Source organism: Rattus norvegicus, chromosome 9 (genome assembly GCF_036323735.1).
Source record: "Rattus norvegicus strain BN/NHsdMcwi chromosome 9, GRCr8, whole genome shotgun sequence".
In the NCBI taxonomy this organism is placed as follows: domain Eukaryota; kingdom Metazoa; phylum Chordata; class Mammalia; order Rodentia; family Muridae; genus Rattus; species Rattus norvegicus.
Window position 1 is genome coordinate 51,024,091 of NC_086027.1, and position 27,116 is coordinate 51,051,206.

General features: G+C 40.1%; 2 long non-coding RNA genes across 5 annotated transcripts in view; one reads left to right on the top strand and one right to left on the bottom strand.

The window, feature by feature from the left end:
* LOC100910304 (uncharacterized) overlaps nt 1-217 on the bottom strand; it is a 77,232-nt gene extending 77,015 nt beyond the window's left edge. Inside the window, exon 1 of the long non-coding RNA NR_131082.1 lies at nt 171-217. This is a non-coding gene — a long non-coding RNA (uncharacterized LOC100910304). The remainder of the gene's footprint in view (nt 1-170) is intronic.
* Nucleotides 125-26,778, top strand: LOC134480366 (uncharacterized). 4 transcript variants are annotated; one of them, XR_010054778.1, is made up of 3 exons: nt 125-360; nt 23,375-23,900; nt 25,138-26,778. It is a non-coding gene; the product is annotated as an uncharacterized LOC134480366 (long non-coding RNA). The 4 variants fall into 4 exon arrangements; XR_010054776.1 differs by lacking the exon at nt 25,138-26,778 and having other exon boundaries at nt 23,078-24,312; XR_010054777.1 differs by lacking the exon at nt 25,138-26,778 and having other exon boundaries at nt 23,375-24,312.
* The last annotated feature ends 338 nt before the right edge of the window (nt 26,779-27,116 follow it).

Below are 27,116 nucleotides of genomic sequence, written 5' to 3' on the forward strand. Positions count from 1 at the left end.
AAGTTAATTTGAAAGTTTAAAAGGGGGAGATGACTCAAAATACTTGCAAAAGAAAACTGCAGAGAAGAAAATGTTAAGTTATTCAACAAATTAGTACGAAGCATCGCTATGGAAACCCTTATTGTCTAAGCTCCCCGGCAGCCAACGAGGAGAGCTATGAACCCACTTACCTCCTGAGAGCCCCATCTGTCTGCTGTGTGTAGGCTCTGCTGGCCGGTGGTCTTCAGCATTTGGCTGGCCACCCTTAGTTTCTTGGTCCTTCTTTGTGCCAATAACTCTGAAGTCCACAGCTGCTCTTGGCTGCTATTGGAAACCTATGCACTGCTGGAAAGGCTATTGGAATGCTAGAATAGAACTAAGGTAAGTTTAGGAGCTTTAAGTTCAGTTTAGGCCTTAAGTTCGGTGACTCTCACTACATTTGGTGGTAACATGGTAGCACAAAGGCAGCGTTTTCACTAGGTTGCTTCCTTCGGCGCCATTACCTATTTAAAAATGTGTTTTGTCACACAGACACACATATAATGTTGTCATTTATATACTCTAACTCCAACGTTAAGTTGCAAGAGCCCCTTAGCCTAAAAACAAAACCAAAAACAAAAGAGCAAAACAAAACAAAACTCAAAACAAAACAAAGCAAAACTAAAACCTTAAACCACCCCGGAGTTTCTTTTCTGGTAAATTAAGTGCTGTGGTTTCTTTAAAGTACAAACCAACTGGCTTACTGTAAGTGCCCACTTCAGTCATGATACATAAATGTATCAGATATGCGGACTTGAAGAGATTAGGAAAAATTAAAAATGAAGATAAGGAAGAGAGAAAACGAGCTGAAGTAAGCAGATTACAACTGAGCCAAAATGAACGGATTCTCAGGGAGGAAGAAGATGTGGTTAGGGGAACGGCGCATGTTGCTGTTGCCTGGGAAGATCTGGCTCGTTCACGGCACCCACAAACACCGACATATCTGTAGAGTGGGAACCTTTCTGCCCTTTATCATTCCTTCCAGAAAGTTCAGAAAGTTCCTACGCAGGTTATTTTTAAACACAAGAGGTTTCTTTTTAACACAGAACTTGGGCAGTACAAGGCCCAAGATTGGGAAGCTCCATTGATTCAGCCTCTACTGAGACCTCGTGACCGACCACATCTTGGCCGGAGTGTATCGTGGGGGAGGGCAAGCGATCACACAGCAATACAACTTGGCCTGGGGTCTGACAATCCCGCTCAAGACTGATTGAAAGTAAGAGTTTTCAACTAGATTTCACCTTGGAAAGTTTCTATATCCGACACAGGCTACCTGGGAAACCAGCTTCCGACAAAGGACTCTCTGAAGAACAAATCACGTCATAATCCCACAATGCCTTTTGAACACGAGCCACTGCTTACGTACCAAAGGGAAGATGGGACGGACATATGTTACTCAAGTACTTAAGTCTTTCCAAAAGAAATCGAAGATTCATATGTCTTATCTCTACAGCCGGAAAGATTCAAGTTTGCACAATTCTGCTGCAAATAGACAAAATATGTTATTTATAAAGTTAGACGACTTCTCTCTCAGTGTTTGCAATTGTCTATTTATCGGTTGTCGTTCACATTATTCTTCGCCCTCTGCTGAGGAATGGGAGAGACTTGGCAGGTGGCTCTAGAGCATTGGGATGAGCAAAGAGATGAAGAAAACTTGGCCAGTTGAGTGCCAAGAACAATGCTGGACAGGCACTTGAGGCCGAGGACAGAGACAAGACCTATATTCAAAGAGAATTCAGACAAGCTTCTTGTTTATTACCCATTGAAGACGAATTCCAGGACATTGGCTTTTTTCACATTATCATTGTTGATTTTCACTTATATCAAATTAATTCCTCAGTCTCATCTTTCTGTTTCCTTTTGTAACCAAAGCTTTCAGTGAGCTACTTCAGGCAAATGTATCTATCCTAAAATTGAAACTATATTGTATTTTCTAAGGCTTCTATAATATTTTTTATCAGATGCCATGATTTAAAAATTAACAATCACATTGTCCTACATTTATAATGAACTTTTACTTGGTAATCATAAAATCTTTAAAATGCAATAAAATGTTCTAGTAAAGCAAAGGTTGGATTACATTTTTTTAAAAAATAAGACAGTTTTGGAAAAGTAAAATAACTGGAGAACATCATATTATGCAGGAAGCTACTCAGGTAATTTCAGGATATTATAGCCTGAGTCTGGAGAGGATTTCTCCTTTGCTTAGTTTCTAACAAAATCAAATAGAATCTAGACTGTAAGATTTAAAGTTATCTTGCACATTTCCCCAATATTTAAAATGTGCATTTTACTTCTTAAATAATGCATTTATTTTTGACATCTGAAATTGACTTCAATATTCTATTCAATATTTATACACCGATTTTTAAAAAGTGTACTTCCTTAAATACTTTAGGACTTCAAAGCTCCCCTAAGCAAGAAGGCACATTTTTTTTTTCCAACCTCATTAACTTAGTTGTTCTCATGTGGCTGTGCGCTTTTGGTAACTTGCATGTTGTTCAGAGATGAGCGATGTATGCAGAGCGAGTGTTGTCTGAACACTGTCGAGCATAGAACACTGAGCATTTGTCCAATGGGCTGCAATTACAGAGGCATCTGCACTGTACAAACTTGTGCAGCCCCACTGTGAAATTATGCTGTGTTCAATAGGCCTTAAAATTTCTCATTTCTCACCTGTGGGTAAGGTGTTTGGCTTGCCAAAGGCTTCGTATCACTCACTCACACTGAGGAAGTACACTATGCAAGTCTCTCTAGAATATTCTGGGCCATTTCTCCCTCAGTAACTAGCCTGTTTTCTGTCATTCATGCCTGCTAATTGTGCATTTTAGATCTAAGACCAACTCTAAAACGGAAAATTCTTTTCATTTTCTTAGACTAGAAAACGTTTAGTCCCTACCCAGAAATAATCAAAGGTTAAATGTCAACATTCAAAAATGCTTCCATTGTTTAGGATGTGAATTTCAGCAGGAGGTGCAGACGTGAATGATGTTGAAGAAACCGTCCAAGAACAGGAAACCCGGGTATAAAATACTCAGCATCTTGTTACAGTAACCATCAACGAAAGCCCTCCCACCAAGCCATTATCATGAGTAACTTTAGTCTTTCAAGTTTCATATTAATATTTTTAAACTGAGTTTTTTTTATAACCAGGAGATTTTGATTGCATGCAAAGGAAATGCCATGGTTGTTATAAATACAATTTTAAATTATCCTTTTAATTAGTCAAGAAAGTTGGGTGTTGGGGCTCTAAGTTGTTAGGATATTTAAGTAATGTGTTCAAAGCCTCGGATTCTCCCTACACATACAACCGGTGTTCCGGTTCAAACCTGTAATCAATGCACTTGGAGGCCGATAAGCTAGATCAAGGTCACCTACATAGGGAGCCCAAGGCCAGCATCTGTTAAACCTTGTCTCTACATAGATAGACTGACAGACATGTAGTCAGACAGACAGACACACACAGAGACAGAGCCATATGAGTGATGACTATAACTGGATTTTGATATCAAAAATAATTATTTAATTAAAAAAACACAATTATATCATTCAGTGCCTGGTTATAGCAAGTGGATCATGTACCCAAATCCCTCATGCCACGTCCCGGTCTGTAAGCTGCCAAGTGTGCGGTCTGATCTCGGTTACTACTCAAGCCAAGAAGTGTTCTGAAGACTTAACTTCACTGAGAGGAGGATCCGTGCCCCCCCCCCAAATTGGTTAAGAAGTGGGATAATAACGGTTGATTTTTTTTTTCTGTTCTCAACTCGTCATTATTTTCTCCACTCGGGAGGCTGTTTCTGATTCTCTGTACCTGCGAACAGGCAGCAATATGCTGCACCCCACTAGGCCACACAGCCTACACTTGGCTGCCGGTTACGACGGATGTAAATCACTAAGGAACTCCTAGACTATAACTTATATTCAATTTACTGCTACAGACACGTTTATTGGGATAGAATTTTTACAGTCTCATAATATTCTGAGAAGCTCACCATAAACTATTAACGAGAGAGGAACACTATTAATAAGGAACATCCCAGAACACTTATTCTTGGAAAGTTTTGACCCTGAGAATGAAATCAGTTAAGAAGGACCCAAGATAGTAAACATAGAGCTTTAATCTGAAGAAATACTGGGAAAGAAATGTATCAAGCTGGTGTCATCAGCACGGGAACGCAAGGTGCATTAAGGATTTTTGTGAAGCGTGAGGGCTTTTAAATATTGATACCTTCGTATTACTTTATGAAATATTTATTCTCGGCCCCCATTTCAGTGTGTTATGCTATTCCCCATCAGCTGCCACCATACTAGGGAGCTTTAGGGCTTAAAATTTTGTCTTAAAGACAACTTTTTTTTTAAACTTAGGACTAGGTCTAAAGGACTCTTTTTTTTTTTTTTTTTTTTTTTTTTTTTTTTTTTTTATTAACTTGAGTATTTCTTATATACATTTCGAGTGTTATTCCCTTTCCCGGTTTCCGGGCAAACATCCCCCTCCCCCCTCCCCTTCCTTATGGGTGTTCCCCTCCCAACCCTCCCACCATTGCCGCCCTCCCCCCATAGACTAGTTCACTGGGGGTTCAGTCTTAGCAGGACCCAGGGCTTCCCCTTCCACTGGTGCTCTTACTAGGATATTCATTGCTACCTATGGGGTCAGAGTCCAGGGTCAGTCCATGTATAGTCTTTAGGTAGTGGCTTAGTCCCTGGAAGCTCTGGTTGCTTGGCATTGTTGTACTTTTGGGGTCTCGAGCCCCTTCAAGCTCTTCCAGTTCTTTCTCTGATTCCTTCAATAGGGGACCTATTCTCAGTTCAGTGGTTTGCTGCTGGCATTCGCCTCTGTATTTGCTGTATTCTGGCTGTGTCTCTCAGGAGCGATCTACATCCGGCTCCTGTCGGTCTGCACTTCTTTGCTTCATCCATCTAGTCCAATTGGGTGGCTGTATATGTATGGGCCAAATGTGGGACAGGCTCTGAATGGGTGTTCCTTCAGTCTCTGTTTTAATCTTTGCCTCTCCCTTCCCTGCCAAGGGTATTCTTTTTCCTCATTTAAAGAAGGAGTGAAGCATTCACATTTTGATCATCCGTCTTGAGTTTCGTTTGTTCTAGGGATCTAGGGTAATTCAAGCATTTGGGCTAATAGCCACTTATCAATGAGTGCATACCATGTATGTCTTTCTGTGATTGGGTTAGTTCACTCAGGATGATATTTTCCAGTTCCAACCATTTGCCTATGAATTTCATAAACTCGTTGTTTTTGATAGCTGAGTAGTATTCCATTGTGTAGATGTACCACATTTTCTGTATCCATTCCTCTGTTGAAGGGCATCTGGGTTCTTTCCATTTTCTGGCTATTATAAATAAGGCTGCGATGAACATAGTGGAGCACGTGTCTCTTTTATATGTTGAGGCATCTTTTGGGTATATGCCCAAGAGAGGTATAGCTGGATCCTCAGGCAGTTCAATGTCCAATTTTCTGAGGAACCTCCAGACTGATTTCCAGAATGGTTTTACCAGTCTGCAATCCCACCAACAATGGAGGAGTGTTCCTCTTTCTCCACAACCTCGCCAGCATCTGCTGTCACCTGAGTTTTTGATCTTAGCCATTCTCACTGGTGTGAGGTGAAATCTCAGGGTTGTTTTGATTTGCATTTCCCTTATGACTAAAGATGTTGAACATTTCTTTAGGTGTTTCTCAGCCATTCGGCATTCCTCAGCTGTGAATTCTTTGTTTAGCTCTGAACCCCATTTTTTAATAGGGTTATTTGTTTCCCTGCGGTCTAACTTCTTGAGTTCTTTGTATATTTTGGATATAAGGCCTCTATCTGTTGTAGGGTTGGTAAAGATCTTTTCCCAATCTGTTGGTTGCCGTTTTGTCCTAACCACAGTGTCCTTTGCCTTACAGAAGCTTTGCAGTTTTATGAGATCCCATTTGTCAATTCTTGATCTTAGAGCATAAGCCATTGGTGTTTTGTTCAGGAAATTTTTTCCAGTGCCCATGTGTTCCAGATGCTTCCCTAGTTTTTCTTCTATTAGTTTGAGTGTGTCTGGTTTGATGTGGAGGTCCTTGATCCACTTCGACTTAAGCTTTGTACAGGGTGATAAGCATGGATCGATCTGCATTCTTCTACATGTTGCCCTCCAGTTGAACCAGCACCATTTGCTGAAAATGCTATCTTTTTTCCATTGGATGGTTTTGGCTCCTTTGTCAAAAATCAAGTGACCATAGGTGTGTGGGTTCATTTCTGGGTCTTCAATTCTATTCCATTGGTCTATCTGTCTGTCTCTGTACCAATACCATGCAGTTTTTATCACTATTGCTCTGTAATACTGCTTGAGTTCAGGGATAGTGATTCCCCCTGAAGTCCTTTTATTGTTGAGGATAGCTTTAGCTATCCTGGGTTTTTTGTTATTCCAGATGAATTTGCAAATTGTTCTGTCTAACTCTTTGAAGAATTGGATTGGTATTTTGATGGGGATTGCATTGAATCTGTAGATTGCTTTTGGTAAAATGGCCATTTTTACTATATTAATCCTGCCAACCAATGAGCATGGGAGATCTTTCCATCTTCTGAGGTCTTCTTCAATTTCTTTCTTCAGTGTCTTGAAGTTCTTATTGTACAGATCTTTTACTTGCTTGGTTAAAGTCACACCGAGGTACTTTATATTATTTGGGTCTATTATGAAGGGTGTCGTTTCCCTAATTTCTTTCTCGGCTTGTTTCTCTTTTGTATAGAGGAAGGCAACTGATTTATTTGAGTTAATTTTATACCCAGCCACTTTGCTGAAGTTGTTTATCAGCTTTAGTAGTTCTCTGGTGGAACTTTTGGGATCACTTAAATATACTATCATATCATCTGCAAATAGTGATATTTTGACCTCTTCTTTTCCGATCTGTATCCCTTTGATCTCCTTTTGTTGTCTGATTGCTCTGGCTAGAACTTCAAGAACTATATTGAATAAGTAGGGAGAGAGTGGGCAGCCTTGTCTAGTCCCTGATTTTAGTGGGATTGCTTCAAGTTTCTCTCCATTTAGTTTAATGTTAGCAACTGGTTTGCTGTATATGGCTTTTACTATGTTTAGGTATGGGCCTTGAATTCCTATTCTTTCCAGGACTTTTATCATGAAGGGGTGTTGAATTTTGTCAAATGCTTTCTCAGCATCTAATGAAATGATCATGTGGTTCTGTTCTTTCAGTTTGTTTATATAATGGATCACGTTGATGGTTTTCCGTATATTAAACCATCCCTGCATGCCTGGGATGAAGCCTACTTGATCATGGTGGATGATTGTTTTGATGTGCTCTTGAATTCGGTTTGCCAGAATTTTATTGAGTATTTTTGCGTCGATATTCATAAGGGAAATTGGTCTGAAGTTCTCTTTCTTTGTTGTGTCTTTGTGTGGTTTAGGTATAAGAGTAATTGTAGATTCGTAGAAGGAATTCGGTAGGGCTCCATCTGTTTCAATTTTGTGGAATAGTTTGGATAATATTGGTATGAGGTCTTCTATGAAGGTTTGATAGAATTCTGCACTAAACCCATCTGAACCTGGGCTCTTTTTGGTTGGGAGACCTTTAATGACTGCTTCTATTTCCTTAGGAGTTATGGGGTTGTTTAACTGGTTTATCTGTTCCTGATTTAACTTTGATACCTGGTATCTGTCTAGGAAATAGTCCATTTCCTGAAGATTTTCAAATTTTGTTGAATATAGGTTTTTATAGTAAGATCTGATGATTTTTTGAATTTCCTCTGAATCTGTAGTTATGTCTCCCTTTTCATTTCTGATTTTGTTAATTTGGACGCACTCTCTGTGTCCTCTCGTTAGTCTGGCTAAGGGTTTATCTATCTTGTTGATTTTCTCAAAGAACCAACTTTTGGTCCTGTTGATTCTTTCTATGGTCCTTTTTGTTTCTACTTGGTTGATTTCAGCTCTGAGTTTGATTATTTCCTGCCTTCTACTCCTCCTGGGTGTATTTGCTTCTTTTTGTTCTAGAGCTTTTAGGTGTGCTGTCAAGCTGCTGACATATGCTCTTTCCTGTTTCTTTCTGCAGGCACTCAGCGCTATGAGTTTTCCTCTTAGCACAGCTTTCATTGTGTCCCATAAGTTTGAGTATGTTGTATCTTCATTTTCATTAAATTCTAAAAAGTTTTTAATTTCTTTCTTTATTTCTTCCTTGACCAGGTTATCATTGAGTAGAACATTGTTCAATTTCCACGTATATGTGGGCATTCTTCCCTTATTGTTATTGAAGACCAGTTTTAGGCCGTGGTGGTCCGATAGCACGCATGGGATTATTTCTATCTTTCTGTACCTGTTGAGGCCCGTTTTTTGACCAATTATATGGTCAATTTTGGAGAAAGTACCATGAGGAGCTGAGAAGAAGGTATATCCTTTTGCTTTAGGATAGAATGTTCTATAAATATCCGTTAAGTCCATTTGGCTCATGACTTCTCTTAGTCTGTCGACATCACTGTTTAATTTCTGTTTCCATGATCTGTCCATTGATGAGAGTGGGGTGTTGAAATCTCCCACTATTATTGTGTGAGGTGCAATGTGTGTTTTGAGCTTTAGTAAGGTTTCTTTTACGTATGTAGGTGCCCTTGTATTTGGGGCATAGATATTTAGGATTGAGAGTTCATCTTGGTGGATTTTTCCTTTGATGAATATGAAGTGTCCTTCCTTATCTTTTTTGATGACTTTTAGTTGGAAATTGATTTTATTTGATATTAGAATGGCTACTCCAGCTTGCTTCTTCTGACCATTTGCTTGGAAAGTTGTTTTCCAGCCTTTCACTCTGAGGTAGTGTCTGTCTTTGTCTCTGAGGTGTGTTTCCTGTAGGCAGCAGAATGCAGGGTCCTCGTTGCGTATCCAGTTTGTTAATCTATGTCTTTTTATTGGGGAGTTGAGGCCATTGATATTGAGAGATATTAAGGAATAGTGATTATTGTTTCCCTTTATATTCATATTTGGATGTGAGGTTATGTTTGTGTGCTTTCATTCTCTTTGTTTTGTTGCCAAGACGATTAGTTTCTTGCTTCTTCTAGGGTATAGCTTGCCTCCTTATGTTGGGCTTTACCATTTATTATCCTTTGTAGTGCTGGATTTGTAGAAAGATATTGTGTAAATTTGGTTTTGTCATGGAATATCTTGGTTTCTCCATCTATGTTAATTGAGAGTTTTGCTGGATACAGTAACCTGGGCTGGCATTTGTGTTCTCTTAGGGTCTGTATGACATCAGTCCAGGATCTTCTGGCCTTCATAGTTTCTGGCGAGAAGTCTGGTGTGATTCTGATAGGTCTCCCTTTATATGTTACTTGACCTTTTTCCCTTACTGCTTTTAATATTCTTTCTTTATTTTGTGCGTTTGGTGTTTTGACAATTATGTGACGGGAGGTGTTTCTTTTCTGGTCCAATCTATTTGGAGTTCTGTAGGCTTCTTGTATGCCTATGGGTATCTCTTTTTTTAGGTTAGGGAAGTTTTCTTCTATGATTTTGTTGAAGATATTTACTGGTCCTTTGAGCTGGGAGTCTTCACTCTCTTCTATACCTATTATCCTTAGGTTTGATCTTCTCATTGAGTCCTGGATTTCCTGTATGTTTTGGACCAGTAGCTTTTTCCGCTTTACATTATCTTTGACAGTTGAGTCAATGATTTCTATGGAATCTTCTGCTCCTGAGATTCTCTCTTCCATCTCTTGTATTCTGTTGGTGAAGCTTGTATCTACAGCTCCTTGTCTCTTCTTTTGGTTTTCTATATCCAGGGTTGTTTCCATGTGTTCTTTCTTGATTGCTTCTATTTCCATTTTTAATTCCTTCATCTGTTTGATTGTGTTTTTTTGGAATTCTTTCAGGGATTTTTGCCATTCCTCTCTGTAGGCCTCTACTTGTTTATTAATGATTTCCTGTGTTTCCCTAAGTGTGTTCATGTCTTTCTTGAAGTCCTCCAGCATCATGATCAAATATGATTTTGAAACTAGATCTTGCTTTTCTGGTGTGTTTGGATATTCCATGTTTGTTTTGGCGGGAGAATTGGGCTCCGATGATGGCATGCAGTCTTGGTTTCTGTTGCTTGGGTTCCTGCGCTTGCCTCTCGCCATCAGATTATCTCTAGTGTTACTTTGTTCTGCTATTTCTGACAGTGGCTAGACTGACCTATAAGCCTGTGTGTCAGGAGTGCTGTAGACCTGTTTTCCTCTCTTTCAGTCAGTTATGGGGACAGTGTGTTCTGCTTTCCGGCGTGTAGTTTTTCCTCTCTACAGGTCTTCAGCTGTTCTTGTGGGCCTGTGTCTTGAGTTCACCAGGCAGCTTTCTTGCAGCAGAAAATTTGGTCTTACCTGTGGTCCCGAGGCTCAGGTTCGCTCGTGGGGTGCTGCCCAGGGGCTCTCTGCAGCGGCAGCAACCAGGAAGACCTGTGCCGCCCCTTCCGGGAGCTTCAGTGCACCAGGGTTCCAGATGGTCTTTGGCTTTTTCCTCTGGCGTCCGAGATGTGTGTGCAGGGAGCAGTCTCTTCTGGTTTCCCAGGCTTGTCTGCCTCTCTGAAGGTTTAGCTCTCCCTCCCACGGGATTTGGGTGCAGAGAACTGTTTATCCGGTCTGTTTCTTTCAGGTTCCGGCGGTGTCTCGGTCTAAAGGACTCTTAAGGCATGAACTTTTAACTGCTATTTTTCCAAGGGATTTTTTTTTCAACATTGTCTGTCCACTTTAGGAAGTGTGTCACGAGTGACACATATCACATGATGTGCAACCTTAATAAAGGTGACTCAGTTAACCTGTTAGGCTCTATCAACTGCTTAGTCAATAGATAAGCCCGATGTCAGCAGCTTGCTTATTTTTTCCCCCTCTCTTTCCATTCTGTTTATGTTGATCTTGGCAGTCCACATTCCAAGAATTCTTGGAAGCTGCTTCAACGACCCAAGATGAGGGATTGCACACCCAGGGCCTTTCTATCAGGAGATCTCAGAAACTTTATTTTATTTTATTGTTTACTGATGTCATGGTTTCGGTGAATAGGATCGTGCCCCGAATTTGCAGGTATGGAGTGTGCGGTAGGGTTTGTGTCAACATGAGTCTGCCTGCATACAAGTTTCAGGAGAGCAATTTATAGACTTCTCACAGCTACTTCCCACAAAGCACACGAGCTTGAACCATATGAAATTGTCTTTGTTTGTTTCTACTAACAAATACTATATGATTTAGGGTCTATATAAGCACTGGTCCATCTTCATGCTCCTATATGACAGAGCAAGAGAACCGAAAAATCCTGACTTTCCTTGATCAAAGCAGTCTCCCAGCCATCAATATCTGGCCATGCAGATGCCATGCAGAAAAAGTCACCGTGTTTTAATTTGCAGCAAGGGCCATGAAATGTTGTTGGTATGCAGTGAACAATTGTCTTCTTACAAGTAGAATTTATAATTAGTTTTCAGAGATAAAAGGCAGAGTGTGCATTTTCTTTCTCAAGATGTTTGCATTTGCAATTTATTTGTAAATCTATCACTTTTCTATTTTAAATTGTGTTTATGTATACGTGTGTGTGTGTGCGTGCGTGCGTGCGTGCGTGCGTGTGTGTGTGTGTGTGTGTGTGTGTGTGTGTGTGTGTGTGTATTAGTCAGGGGTCTCTGGAGGAACAGAACTTAGGACTGACTGTAAAGGGGGACTTCTTGGGATGGCTCACAGGCTGTGGTAGTTTGCCTCCCAATTGCTGTCTATCAGTAGGAGTCCAAGGACCCAGTAGTTGCTCAGTTCTTAAGGTTGGTGCCTCAGCTGGTCTTCAGGATGTGCCAGAATTCTGAGGAAGTAGGCGCTCATGTCAGTGAAGGCATGGAGTCGCTAGCGAGAGTGAGAACAAGCAGGCAAAGAGGGAGCAAGTTTCCTTCTTCCCTGTCCTTTCCATAGGTTGCCACCAGAAGGTGTGACTCAGAATAAATGTGTATCTTCCCACCTCAAAGATCTGGATTAGAAAATCGAGCTCTCCCACTTCAAGTGATTTTACTGAGGGGAAAAAACCCCACTCCTCACAGTTGTACCCAGCCATTCGGTTTAATTAATTATTCCCCCTTTTGGTAATGATTATTTATTTATTTATTTATTTATTTATTTATTTATTTATTTATTTATTTTTATCTTACTTTACATTTGACTCACTGCCCTCCTCCCGGGCACCCACACACACAATCCTTCCCCCATTCCTCCTTCTCCTCTGAGTGGGTGGAGGTCACCCTGGTATCCCCTCACCCTGACACATCAAGTCTCTTCAGGGTGAGGCGCTTCCTCTCCCACTGAGGCCAGATAAGGCAGCCCAGTATATACTTTTTGGTGGGTGATTCAGGCTCTGAGAGCCCTAAAGGTCCAGGTTAGTTGAATCTGTTGGTCTTTCTGTGGAGTTCCTATGCCCTTTGGGCTGCAATCCTTCCTCCTGTTCTTCTATAAGAGTCCCTAAGCTCCATCTACTGTTTGGCTGTGGATGTCTGTGTTTGTCTGCGTCAGCTGCTGGGTGGAGCCTCTCAGAGGACAGCCATGCTAGACCCCTGTCTTCAAGTACAGCAGAGTATAATTAATACTGTCAAGGATTGGTGCTTGCCCTTGGGATGGGTTTCAAGTTGGTTTGGTTACTGTTTGCTCATTTCTCCAGTCTCTGCTCCATCTCTCATTCCTGCGTTTCTTGAAGACAGGATAAATTTGGGGTCAAAATTTTTGTGAATGGGTTGGCTCTATTGGGGGTTCCTGCCTGGATACAGGAGGTGGCCCCTTAGGTTCCATAAACCCACTGCTGTAAATCTCAGATGAAGTCAGGGATTCTTGGAAGCCTCTCGTATCCCAGGTTACTGGTAGGTCCTCTTGATGCCCTTGAGATGAAGTGTACTGTGGGATACAGGAGGATTTGTAAGGAAGGTTTACACGCTGTGGTTCAGCTAGTAAGGCAATTGCTCTCTAAAGTGGATGGTTCAACGACACAGTATCTACTCCGTCCATGAGGCAGGATGTCTCAGCTGGTCTTCAGCACTCGCCGTAATCCTGAAAGTAAACTGTGAAGTAATGTGCTTGCCAGTGAGAACAAGAATGAGCAGGAAAGATAGCTACCTTCCTCCTTCCTTGTCCTTTGTACAGGCTATTGGCAGAAGGCGTGGTCCAGAGTAAAGGTAAATTTCCCACCTTCAAAGACCTGCATTAAGTGGCTCTTGCCACTTGGAATGATTTAATTAAGAAAAAACAAAATCCCTCCTAGGTGTGTGTAGTGTGCAGCTGCTTGGGTTTAGTTCATTCAAGAGGTAGCCAAGTTCACAAGCAAGAACGTCTTCACAGGGGTGTAATGTGGGTGGTTCTTTGTTTTAAGTAGTAAAATTTAATTGTATGTGTGCCCGATCATGCATAGGTATGAGATGGTCACTGAGAGATTCTCCTTTTAAAAGTTACTGGAGGGCACAAATTTGCCTCACTGTACATGCACCCAAACCACTTTAGTCAAGACTGGTCCTTCTCTTCTTCATAGCCAGATACACTAAACATACTTAATATGTTTAAATAGAAACTGTCTAAATTTAATCGATAAGCAAGGAAGGGAAACTCATACTACTGTTCAAGGATGGGAATGCCTGCAGCAAGATTCTGATGAGGGTTGAGGAGCTCCGAGTTTGCTGTGTGCCATATTGGGTGAAGTGTGTGCAGGTAAAGGAATTAGGGAGCCGGGTGCATTATTATGGGAGGGGATGAGTGCAACCACAAATCAACAAGGAACCTAGGGTATGAACTACCTCCAATGTGTGTCTGACTCCTCGTTATTTAAACTTCATATTCAGCTTGTGTTTTACAGATCTGTCCTCACCTTCTAGAATATTGATGCAACATGGATGAACTATTTTATTATTTTACTTTGTTCCCAGGAATATCTCCAGCATCTCAAATAGTAGACAGTTTAATATGCATTTGCACCAATAATATACACCATCTTAAGTGTTCTCTAGGATGTTTGCACATATGATAAGCTTCATAAGCTATACATTTTAAAGCATATCTAATTATGTATATTCTGTAATAATGTACAAGAGCTTAAACATGGAACATTTTCATCCAGCACAGTTTTATCGAGGCCTACCGTTTAGCACTGCCATTGATCTGAGTCCCATAGAGAGCATCAGATGCCCTGGAGATGGAACCACCTGACCTGGGTGCACAGAACTGAACTATGCTCTGCCGTAGGAACAGCAAAATCTCAACTTCTGAGCCACCTCTCTTGCCCCTCCATGCTAGAATTCCAAAATAATTGTTTATTTGTTTTTCTCATTCTTGGATCCAGACACCAAGCACTTGGGCTGAGCTCAATTTACCCCTTTGTTTTTATCTCTGCTATTTATATATGTCTTTATCGTGGTACTAGGAGTAGAGGCTAATGGCATTGTCAATGTTAGGTAGTCACTGTGCCGCTGGGTCACACCCTAGCCTCAACTTTATTAATTTCTTTGTTGTAGATACCTGAGTATGTTTCTGTCAGTGTAGACTGTGAATCCTTGTGGATGTGGGTAGATGTGCCTCTGTAGGGGCCTAGAAAAGTCAAAGGAGGAATTTGTCATCATTGTTATCTCCTCCTCCTCCCCTTCCTCCTCATCTTCCTCTTCCTCCTCCTTCTCCTACTATCTTTTCCTCTTCTCCCTCTCATCCTGCTCCTTGCCCCTCTCTTTGTCTCTGTCTCTCAGTATCTCTATCAGTGTCTGTTCTCAGTGGCTTTGTCTCTGTCACCGTCTCTCTGTCTCTTTCTTTGTCTCTGTCTCTCCTCTTTCTTCTTTCTCTGTCTGTCTGCACCACCCCCTTCTCTTTGAAATAGAGATTTTCATTGAACCTGTTACTAGACTGTTAGCAATCAAGCCTCGATGTTCTTCCTGTTTCTTTCTTCTTCGGTGCAGGTGTTACAGACACACAGAGGTGTGCCCAGTTTTACTTAGGCACTGAGTTCCAAACTCACAGCTTCATATTTGAGAAGTAAGAGCTCTTACCAGCTGAGCCCTCTCCAGCTCACAAGCCTTATAAATACAAATGAAGCATTGTTTAAGGCAATGTGTGTAACTTGTGTGTGTGTGTGTGTGTGTGTGTGTGTGTGTGTGTGAGTGTCTGGGTGAGGGTGTGCTAATATTGGGGAATTCTACTCAAAGTTTTCTACTGTCTAGGTTGCCCAAGCTTGAAAACAGAGGATCACAGAGTGAGGAAAAGCATGCGGCAAGTAATCATAAAGATGAAATTCTGAAATGGCCTTGAAAATGAGCAAAATTCCCATAAAGAGCAGTATAAATGAAAGAACAATATTAAATTGTAGTTTTCTGCAAAGTAAAAGGGACCAGAAGGGACTGTTTTATTTAGGGAGCTTCAATTTAATTAGAGGATTTGTGTTCCTCGAGTGTCCAGAACTCAAACTCAAAGTCTGATACAGACAAAGTCTACTGTGGCACAGTTTTACTAATTTTAATAAAATAAGTCCTCACTTTTGTTATTTTTTCTCACTCTTCATATTCTATATAAATGTTATCTTTTTTCCTTTAGCACTCGTCTGTCATATTCTATACACACATTGGATCTCCAAAGGGTCGTGAATTGACAACCATCAAATTTGCACAAACTGTCAATTCCAGACAAAAATATCTGTAAGGTCTCTTAACACAGAATCCATAGCATTTTGTGGCTCCGAGGAAGCTAAATTAAAGGAAGGATTGCTACAAGACTGTGATCCTGCTCCAACTGGTCTGTGTTCATCATTTCTCTATACTTTTCACTCACGGGCTGTTGAGTTTAGTGAGAAGCAGCTCCCCTCCCCTCCACCCCCAACCCCCTACAATGAGTTTACAATGCACATTCCCAGGATTTGGGGTGGGGTGCAGCACTTTAAATCCATTTTGGTCTCAGATTTGACATTAATTTTCGGCCGTATCTGCCACTTGGTAGAAGTGTGTTTCGAGACATCTGTAACTCCTTGAGCTGCATAGGGGTGGTTCTGATCCTAAGGTCCCATTCCCCAGTAGGTTCTTAAGCCATCAATAAAGAGGCCAGGGGCCCGTTGTTGACCTGAAGGAAAGAGGCAGGGTCCCCATAGGCAAGGAGAGATGGAGGGAGAAAAAGAGATTTCACCATGTTTGGGAGGGAGAAAAGGAGATATTGGCTGAGTAGCCATAGGCTGCTTGCTTCCCCAGTGAGGAGATTAGAAGTGCTACAAGCAGAGGGCAGTTTTGGGTTGCTGAAGAAGGAGAGCATAGCTGAGCAAGTGAAGTTGAGGGAAGATTTAGGGTACTGAGCTGGGAGCTAAAAGAAGGACACGAGATAGCTTAGAAGAGCCCAGCAATTGAGCCAATAAGGCAGGTCGAAAAATAAGTTAACGTGCTTGTGTGTCTTTCATCTGTAGAGCCAAGGGAACCTGGGCAGAGCTGGTAGTGCTGTTTGCCCAGAGCTTAAAGCAGGGTAGCAAAAACTACTCTCTGGGCTGCAGCCTCTGTATCTGGATCACAGATTCCACCTGGTTGACACTGATGCCTCAGAAGGAACCAGAGGGACTATTTTATTTAAGGAGGTTCAATTTAATTAAAGGATTTGTTCTCCTGGTGTGATGATTTGTATATGCTTGGGCCAGGGAGTGGCACTGTTAGGACGTGTGGCTTTGTTGGAGAAGGTGCCTGCCTCACTGTGAGTGTGGGCTTTAAGACTCTTGTCTTAGCTGCCTGGAAGCCAGTCTTCTGCTAGCAGCCTTCAGATCCAGATGTAGAACTCTCAGCTCCTCCTGCACCATGCCTGCCTGGATGCTGCCATGTTCCCACCTTGATGATAATGGACTGAACCTCTGAACCTGTAAGCCAGCCCCGATTAAATGTTGTCCTTATGAGAGTTGTCTTGGTCATGGTGTCTGTGCACATCCTTAGAACCTTAACTAAGGTACCTGGAGTGTACATAACTCAACCCAAGGTCTGGTACATGAATAAATGAATGGGATACTGAGATGCAGTCCAAACTCTTTAAACTGTAGTATTAATAGACAGACCTGACAAATGAGAGTAAAACCTATAGATGAAGAAAAACCAGAAAACATTATCCTGTTCCATGGTGACAAGAAAAAGGCTCCTGGCAAAAGGGGGCATTTGAACTAAAGATTCTGTCAATCACCTACACTGTGAGAATTGGTGACAGAACATTGTGAATAGACCAGGAAGCCTTTTACAGCTCTTGAAACTGTGTGGGGGAATGAGTTACATGGCTTACAATGGCGGGGAGGCTTCCTAGTTGCAAACTCAACATTGAATTAGAATATTATGCATGTTTTATGCTCCCCCACCCCCCACCCCCACCATGCCTTAAGACTTTCAGGTAACTTTCATGACCTCAGTCATCTGTTTGTAGAATTTGAACTCCAAGAGGTCAGGACACGGCACACTTCACAGTGCTTCACAGTCTGTAATGTCTGAGAGGCAGGGAAGAGGATGCTTCTATGGTTAAATGTTTCAGCTCCTCACTGAATAGTGCCAGTCTGTAATCTTTTGAAATAAAGGCCGAACCTCTCAAGCCCTCTGAAGACCGTTAAAAAGTGTGCCGTTCTTGCGAGGATCTGTAATCATGGCATTTTATTTTGTGACATCACAGCACACTCGGATCTATAAAGGATAGCCCACGGCAGATAAACCCTCCCAAGTCTCTCTTGTATAAGTGAATGGTTACCTGTATCTGCCATGACTTTACACACCATCAGTGCATGATAAAACACACGTTTCCTTGGCGTTCTGTGTTCAGAACCAGTGGCACTGAAAAAAATCTGCCACAGCCTTCATTTCTTTTTTCTCTTTTTTCTTTTTAGATTTTCCCATTTGAGTGCATCACAATGGATAAAGGAGGAGCAGACAGTCTGACATGCTATTTATCCAGCTATAAAATTATCATAATTAGAGAAAGTGAGATATTTTGGTATTTAAAAGAGCTTATTAGTTCTTTGAGTAATATTTATAAACAAATATTTGCATTTAAAATGTATATAATTATATGGAACATAATCGAAGAAACTAGTTTTAGGGTTGTAAATTAATGGCTATTTATAGTTGCCGCAAATTTGATAGGGATTTAGATATTAAAAAAGTATTTGCTTATGCTCTGTGTCATCCTCACTCCTGAGGGGGCATGAGGGGTATTTAAGGCTTTTCACAGATGTTCCAGAGTCAATTTATGTGGCATGTGAAGGATTGATGTCATTTGTGTGAACTATATGGAAGCTGTTGAAGATATACTCCATGCTACTTTAATAGATATGTATATATTAAATATTAATCTACATATTAAAATAAATATATTAAACACTGTGTCATTTACATATTATATAAAACATGTTACATATTAAAACAATAAATATATTACTATATAATTTTGAATTTTATATTTATATGGGAGTCATTGAAGTCGTATCCCATGCTACCTTTAATATATATTAATATACATGAAGTATTAATTTATATATTAAATAATATGTTAATAATATGTTATTTTATAATATATATAATGTATTAAAATAATATATATTACTGCATATATAATTTTGAATTGTACACTTAGACATGTTGTCTGTTTTGGGATACTTTGGGTGATGTAATGTTTCTGTTTACGTTGCATTTTTTGCTGTACACTTATCCACTCGTGGGCAGCATTTGATGAAAAGGTTGTGCATTCTCTAGCATATGTTCCCCTTCCTTCTCAGAGTCTTCACTGGGTTGGTGTGTTTTGGATCTCCTTGTCTGTTCTTTGCACTGCTGCTACACCTATGATAACTTTGTAGTAGACCTTGAAGAGAATGCTGATATCTGATTTTGCCTTATTCATTATTTTCTTTGTTGTTTCATCCCTGTCTTTCCATTGTAAACTTTAGAACTGGTTGATATGTACAGACTATTCTGCCTGGGATTGTATTTGGATTGTGTGGGATCTGTATATCAAACTGGGGACAAACCCAGTCTCATGAGTAGAGGCGACATTAAGTTTTGTTTATGTATTCTATGTTAAGGAGTGGAACTCATGGATTTTCTGCATACATTTTTTAAAAAATTCATTGATGTATATTTCAATCATTTTCTGCTTATGTTAGACTTTTTGTATCCCCTGAATATTTTTTATTGAATATATTTTTCTTTTGACTTATTTGTCTCTAAAATATTATATCCTGAATGCAGTTTCCCCTCTGTCTCCTCCCCCAAGTATCTTGCCATATGTCCCCTTTCCTTAGCATCTACTCCCCACCTTTACCTCCCATCAGAAAAGATCAGGCCTTTATGGACACCAAGAAAATATGGCATAACAACCTACAATAAGACCAGACACATATTCTCACATCAAGGCTGGATAAGGCAACTCAGAAGAAGGAAAAGGGTCTCAAAGACAGATCAAGGAGTTGAAGACATTCCTATCTCACTGCTAACAATCAGACAAGAACACTGGGCTACACACATAACAAAAACATATATGCACAGGACATAGATCAGACTTATACAGGCTCTCTGATCTCTGTGAGCCCTCTTCAGTCCCAGAAGTTGACTGTGTTCTTCCAATTAAAAAACAGGATGCAGATCTAAACAGAGAATTTCCAACAGAGGAATCTTAAATGACTGTAAAACAGTTAAAGAAATGTTCAACAGCCTTAGTCATCAGGGAAATGCAAATCAAAAGAACTTTGAGATTCCACGTTAAACTTGTCTGAATGGTTAAGAGCACCACAAGTGACAGACAGCTAATGCTGGGAACGATGTGAGGCAAGGGGAACACTCCTCCATGGCTGGTGGGAGTGCAAACTTGTACAGCCACTTTGGAAATCAACGCGTTAGTTTCTCAGAAGATTGGGAATTGACCTACCTCAAGACCCAGTCTTAGCACTCCTGGGAATACACCTAAAAGACACTCCATCCTTTCACAAGGACACTTGCTCAACTATGTCGGTACTGGCTTTATTAATACTCAGAAACTGCAAACAAACTAGTTGTCCCTCAACTGGAGAATGTATTTTCACAAAGTGATACATTTATATAATGGAGTATTACTTAGCTATTAAAAAATGGCACCATGAAATTTGCTTATTAGATTTAATGTGCTCTTTCTTTTCTGTCTTTAAGTAGAATCTTGATTTACTCACGTTTCTGTCTTTCTTGTTTCCTAACATGCACATTTAATAATTTGAAATTTTTAAGCACTGCTTTGTGGAATTTTGCCTATTCTGGTACATTGTTCTTTCATTTTCATGTGGTCTAAAGGGCTTGAAATTTCTCATGAGAAATTTTATTGATTCATTGTGTTGTTTCATAGTGTTGTATACTTTCCAAATGTTCTTACTTTTCTAACTGTATTTGTGGTATTGATTTCTAGAGTAATTCTGTTGCCATCCCAGAACATATGTTGAATTATTTCCATTACATGGAATGGTTTAAGGTGTGCTTTACATCAAGCATATCGCATACCTCAAGCTATATAGACTGAATCTCCTGTTGGTGCATGAAGTTCCTACAGGTGTCACATGGTGAAGCATGACAGCCCCGCTCAAGTTGACTTGATTCTTGATTTATTGTACCTGACATCTATGATTAAGGGATTTATCTTGGACTCTTTATCTGCAATTGTATATCTGTCCATTTTTTTGATATATTTTTGGGTATTTTGTTCATTGGTAGTGCTGGCAATGTAGGCAAGCATTTTATTGATGTCATTTCCGGCTCTTGAGAGTGCTGCTATCTATAGGCTGAACTCAAGCTCCTGATTGTTCCTCAGCTTCCCTAAGTTGTTAGATTCTAGGCACACTCTGCTCTGTCAGGTTCTTTCTTTCTGCCTGTCTTTTCTTTCTTCTATTTTTCTTTCTTCCTTTCTTTCTCCTTTCCTTGCTTTCTTCCTTTTGTTCTCAAGCATTCTGATGTTCTTGCATTATGTGTTCTTACATGTTGGGACAGTCTATCACTATGCTATGCTCCTGTTCACACAGATCTTTTTATTTTGGGCTCAGTCTCTCTCCCTTGTCATTTAAACTAAGAGAGACATCTTGGCTCTGTTTTGATCTTGTTATTATGTGTAACTGTCTCCATCTCTCGCCCTTAACCTCCCTTTCTTTACCTATAGGGGTAGTTTTATGATATCCCTGGATCCCTTTTAATGGAGATTCTCTGTACTTTAGTTGGTGTTTTTAAGCCACTCACATTTATAGTGGTAATTGGTACGTAGGGACTGACAGACAGTATGTGCAGCAGCTTCCTTTCTCCTCACTCCTTGTTTTCCATCAGTGTACCTTTGTTTTGTTTTCTACTCTTTTTTCCCTTTGCCATTTTCTAGAGCATTTTTCTTCTTTCCCCTGATATTATATAGATTGCACCTCTCTTTGAAAAATTTAGTGGTTGCTTGAGACTTTGTAACGTACATTTAAAGCTGTTCCAGCAATGTATCCACCAGAAATCACTTGTGTTATCATAGCATTTTATTTTGATTTTATTGTTTCCATCCCCATGGAGACATTACCAATGTGTTCTTGTATATGATCCACTTTTTCTTTTCGACTCTTTGGCAGTTTAAACTTATTTGGAGTTCCTGGTTTCATCATCTCAACATCCACATGAGGGTCTGGTTCTGACACTTTCTTTGTCGCCTTAGACTCTAGTAGTATTATCTCTAGTAGTATTATCTCTAGTAGTATTATCTCTAGTAGTATTATCTCTAGTAGTATTATCTCTAGTAGTATTATCTCTAGTAGTATTATCTCTAGTAGTATTATCTCTAGTAGTATTATCTCTAGTAGTATTACACTTTGTAGGAATTGTTCCTGTTGTTGAAAGGTAGACATAAGGCATAAAGAAGAAGCAAGACAAGGGGCAAGTGTTCCGTGTGAAGTCACACGTTTATCAGGTCGAGAGTTGGGTGCATCGAATGTTCTCTCATTCACTGTCTTTATTTTCTTTGCATTTCCTAATGAAATACCTTTGAAATAAAATCCGACAAGTGTTGCTCTTTAAGTTATAACTCTGAGTCACCCAGAAGATGGTTTGTGAAGTAACTTTTGAGTTATTAAGAAGGCTATGATTTGCAAGCTTAGATTAAGTCTTAGGTTTTGTACTACCTGTCTGTCTGTACTGTGAACTCTACCAATTGTTTTCTGCTATGAAGACAACTATATCCCCTCAAAACCACAGTTAAACTCTTAGCCTGTAAGAGTATCAGAATAGGTCATAAAGTTAAGACCCCTATAATAAAGTTAGTGTCCTTATACGTTGAGATGCTACACAGATTGCTGTATAAGAACACAATGAGGAGCCATCAAGAAGTCCCCACTGAAACCCAGTTGCACTGGAGCCCTGATCTTAGCTATCTTCACTAGCCTTGTGAACTGTGAGAAAATAAATGTCATATTTTATTACCAATGGGATCTCATCGCCTTAGTTAGTGTTTCCATTGCTGTGAAGGGACACCATGACCACAGCAACTCTTCTAAATGAAAAAAATTTATTGAGACTTGCTCACGACCTCTGAGGTTTAGTCCATTATCATCATGGTGAAAAGCATTGGATTGCATAGGCAGATATAGTGCTGAAGAAGGGACTGTGGGTTCTACAGATTATCCGCAGGCAGCAGAAGGAGACTGTGACCCACACTGAGCCTGGGCTTAAGCTCCCACAGTGACACACTTAGTCCAACAAGCCCTACGTCTTAATGATGGCACTTCCTATAAGCTAAGCATTCAAGCGCTTGAGTCTATGGGGGCCAGTCTTATTCAAACCACCACACTTGTATTATGAATCCAAGAACACAGTATTATTTTTAAAAAAAGTCCATTGTATAAGAATATGTACTATAAGTGAAACGCAGACTTGAAGCATTTTAGTTAATATAATCATATTTAAGGAGTTGTGGTACTTAATGATTAAGTGTAGCATGTTTTTAAGAAAAACATAGATAGCATAAAATTGGGCCAAAATTTACCTATTGATAGCAAATGTGAAATGTTATGTGAACTTGAAAATATCCTAAAATGTATAATTTTGTGATACATAGTTGAAGATTAAGTAGTTATAACACTAGACACCCTTTGCCAATTACAGGCACAGAGTGATCCGACCATGGCCTTATAAAGAAATGCCGATTGCAGCTGCTTAGCTTGTTCCTGTCACTTCCTTCCCTCCAGCTATAAGTGTTACCTGCATATATGGTGAAGCCAAGGACAATGAACGGTTTTAGGTTTGAAATGTTGCCAGACCTCTGTTGTGATTCAAACAAGTCTTTTTAAATTTATTATGATGCATTTCCGGATTTTCTTTGATGATACAAGCAAATATATACTTTTAATTCATATATATGCATATATATGCATATATCCCTAAAGTCATGTTTATCTCTAGGAAAATACCACAGTGAGTGCCGATCTCAGCTTAGACAGACCAAATCACCACAGAAGTACAGAAGCCAAGAAACACAGTGTTCGTGATATAGAACTTGTTTGCGTTTGCCCAGATACGGATGTGTAGAGAAGTGGAAGTGTGTCTCCTCAAGCCATTTCCTGGAGCATGAGAGAAAGGAAGGAGATGAAGGCTGGGATCCAGGAGGCAGACACGTTTTGCCACAGTGCGTTTTGCTTACGCACTCTGAGACTCTAAATGGATGCTGCTGCCATGGAAGCTCCAACAACCGTGGAATTATGGGAAAGCTCTTCTCAGCCGTTAGCTTTGCTGTATCCGAGACTGGTGTAGAAAGAAGCAGAGCTTTTGAAGGGTACTTTCCAGGAGATGTTTTCTCTTTTCTTGCGGCTAGCACATAGAGAGAAAAACGAAAAACAAGCAAGCAAGCCAGCCAGCCAGCCAGCCAGCCAGCCAGCCAGCCAGCCAGCCAGCCAATGATCTTCTCAGTCTCACATTAAAAGGCAGCTGGGTATGTAGCTCAGTGGTAGAGCGCTTACCTAGGAAGCGCAAGGCCCTGGGTTCGGTCCCCAGCTCCGAAAAAAAGAACCAAAAAAAAAAAAAAAAGGCAGCTGGGTAAATTGATCAGACTTGTAGCAACTTGAGACCAAGATGGCCAATGTACAGCTAGACCCACGATCTATAAGACAAGCCTCTGGTCCATCCTGATGCTCCTTAGGCAGATGAAAATGTCTGTCCCTGCATTTCTCCTCCTCATTCCACTGCAGGAAGGAAGCAGTAAGCATCTGGGTGGATGGGAAGGACAGGCTGCTGTTGTGCCTATGCATTTGTAAGCAAGTCTGGGTCCTAAATACACGGAATCGGAAGCAGGTTCCACTTCGTACAATTAATAAAGAAACAATAAACCTGAAATTGGAGAAAAACACTAGTTTATCATGAAATCCTGACAGTTGGCTAGGTATGTGCAGCTGAAAAACTATACACAGCCAGGCCCTTCCTTGTTATGTTTTCATAAGCGTTGTAAGCATTTGTTTTTATTGTGCCCAATGAACGTGTCCAGCACTGTATGTAAAGCCATTCTAACTGAGGTTAATACACAGTGTCGGCTCAGTGTGACTGGGGCTTCCTGTTGGCTTTTATGCACAGGCTTCAGTATGTTAGAAAGCAAACACCTATTATTTTAATTACTTGACTGAATGAGGCATGTTTATAAATGCTAATAATCAACATGAGTTGAACAAAAAGGAATAATGTCCCTAAAAATTAAGATTTACACTCAAATCCAACATTCACATTCTATTCTCAATATGAGTAAAAATGGGCATTGTGTCAAAATTACATTTGTGTGATTATATGAATCAAAGCCAAGGAAATATTTTATATATATATATATATATATATATATATATATATATATATATATATATATATATATATATATATATATATATTTGACCCAAAGCAAGGCTTCACACCAGGCATTTTTACACATCTCTCCGAGCCTCTGTTTTCCTACCTTGAAAGTAGGTATGTTCTCTAATAGTCTACCAGGGTCTCATGTCCTACAATGACATTCCTGCTATATTTGAGGGTTGAAAATGTATTTGTATAGTAGGAAGTGGATTAGAAAAAAGAATCAAAAGAAATCATCTTTATGCCAAGAGTAAAGTTTTTACATGTCTTAATAGCATTCAGTATAATTTTATTTCATTATGTCTACCAAACATTATCACTTTTCTTCTTTTCAGTGTGCCTACTAGAAGTGGATGTATACCACCAGAGATACACCTCACTAGAACACTGTCGGGGTTTCCACAGCAACCATTCAAATGAGCATGACTATCATCTGTTAGACAATAGCTGGTTAACTCACTTGATGCTCCTAACGACCCTAGGATTTACTGTTATTTGTCTTCTCCATTTTACTCTCTGACAGGACATAAATAAGCAGTTAAGTTTCCCCTAAGTGTACTTGGAAATTGCAGAGCCAGTCCTCAAACTGGTTCTGGAGACCATACCTCAGAGTGTTCTGTTGATATCTGTGACCTAAATATGCTTGAGTCCTAACCTATATTCTGAAATGGTAAGTTGGTAAACTTAGATAGCTGTATGTAAGGACATAGGAAAGAGATTCACTAAATAGAGTCTAATTATAATGGTGAGTGTGATTTGAAATTGGATAGAATTTACAGTATAAATAATACTTCCCTAATTCATTACTTTAAAATTATATAAATGATAAATTGCAAATTGCAGACATTCGCCTTCTTTGCAGCCGTGTGTGTGTGTGTGTGTGTGTGTGTGTGTGTGTGTGTGTGTGTATCAATGGTCAAAGTCTTAACTTTTCAGGAAGACCTCGGTGAGCAGTACCTACAGGCTACCCAGTAAAAATCAGTTTTACCATTGAAGAACTCATGGGACTAGCAACATTAACTCACAAATCTAAACATTTGCAGTACAAGCTTGGTGACACAAGGCCCTGGCAACCGCACAAAGGTGGAAGGGGAGAACAAAATGGACTCCACAAGATTGACCTCTGACAGATGTATTATGGTGCACATGGGTTCTGCCCACATTGTATACTGAAATACATAGATGAAATTCTAGTAATGAATAAAATTTAATAATTATTCATCATCATCATCACTACCATCATCATCATCATTGCCTCAGGCACTCCACATAGTTTAACGGATATCTCTGTGTTATGTTAGAAGCTATCAAAATGATCACTTGCTCTTAGTGGAAGTTTCTGGAATCTTGTGTAAATCTGCATGTAGCACAGGAGATTCTGTGATTATTTTTATCCAGTAAAATCTGTCTGAGTAGCTAGGACAGACTAAGGCCTCTGAGATTATAACATCTCGAAGAAGATGATGTGGTTCTTAAACAACATGAGGCTGTGTTTCCTACTAAGTTCGGTCATTTCTCTCCATGGTACTCAGCTCTTTTTGCCCTGGTATGTATGGATTTCTTTAGAAACCATAATAGGGGAGACCCACTCTTGGATGCAAAATAAATACAGATTTATTTACACTGAGTTAGCAGTGATTTCTTTCTGAAAGGGAACTTTTTTTCTAGCAATGTAGCAATGAATAACATGTTTAATGAAATATGCTGTTGCCCATAGAAAATATTTTACTACTGCTATAGTATAAAGTGCAATATGTATCAAGAATGTATTATGTTAGTCAAAGGACTGCTGATTAGCCTCTTTGAAGCTGAAGGTGTCGTCCTTCTTCTCTATAGAGGCTCCATTTTTAAACTGGGAGTCCTGTGGGAGTCCTGTCTATAGGTCTCACAGAGAGTGTTCAGTATTGATTTACCATATTCTTTCTTTCTTTTCTTTTTCTTTTTTCTTTTTTCTTTAGTATAGAATAGAGTTTATTCAGGGGATTTATGGGGAGGGGAGTCAAGAGGGTAGTAGGGGCAGAGATAGGGAGAGAGAGAAAAGTAGAAGAGTAAAGGCCAGTCATGAGCACGTGGAGGGGGGAGAGGAAATGGGGAGAGCAGGGACAAAAGGGGGTAAGAGAGCAAGCAATTTTCCTTATTCTTATCTGTGAGAAAGTACAGATTGTGTGAGGATATCCTTCAATCTAAAGTGAGCCTGCTGGTAAGGAATCTGAGCATGAGTGGAAAGGAAGAACAGGAACTGCCAAAGCACCCTAGTGCTGGTGGCTTCCCCTGGTAGCTTCCCCTGATGGCTTCCCCTGGTGGCTTCCCCTGA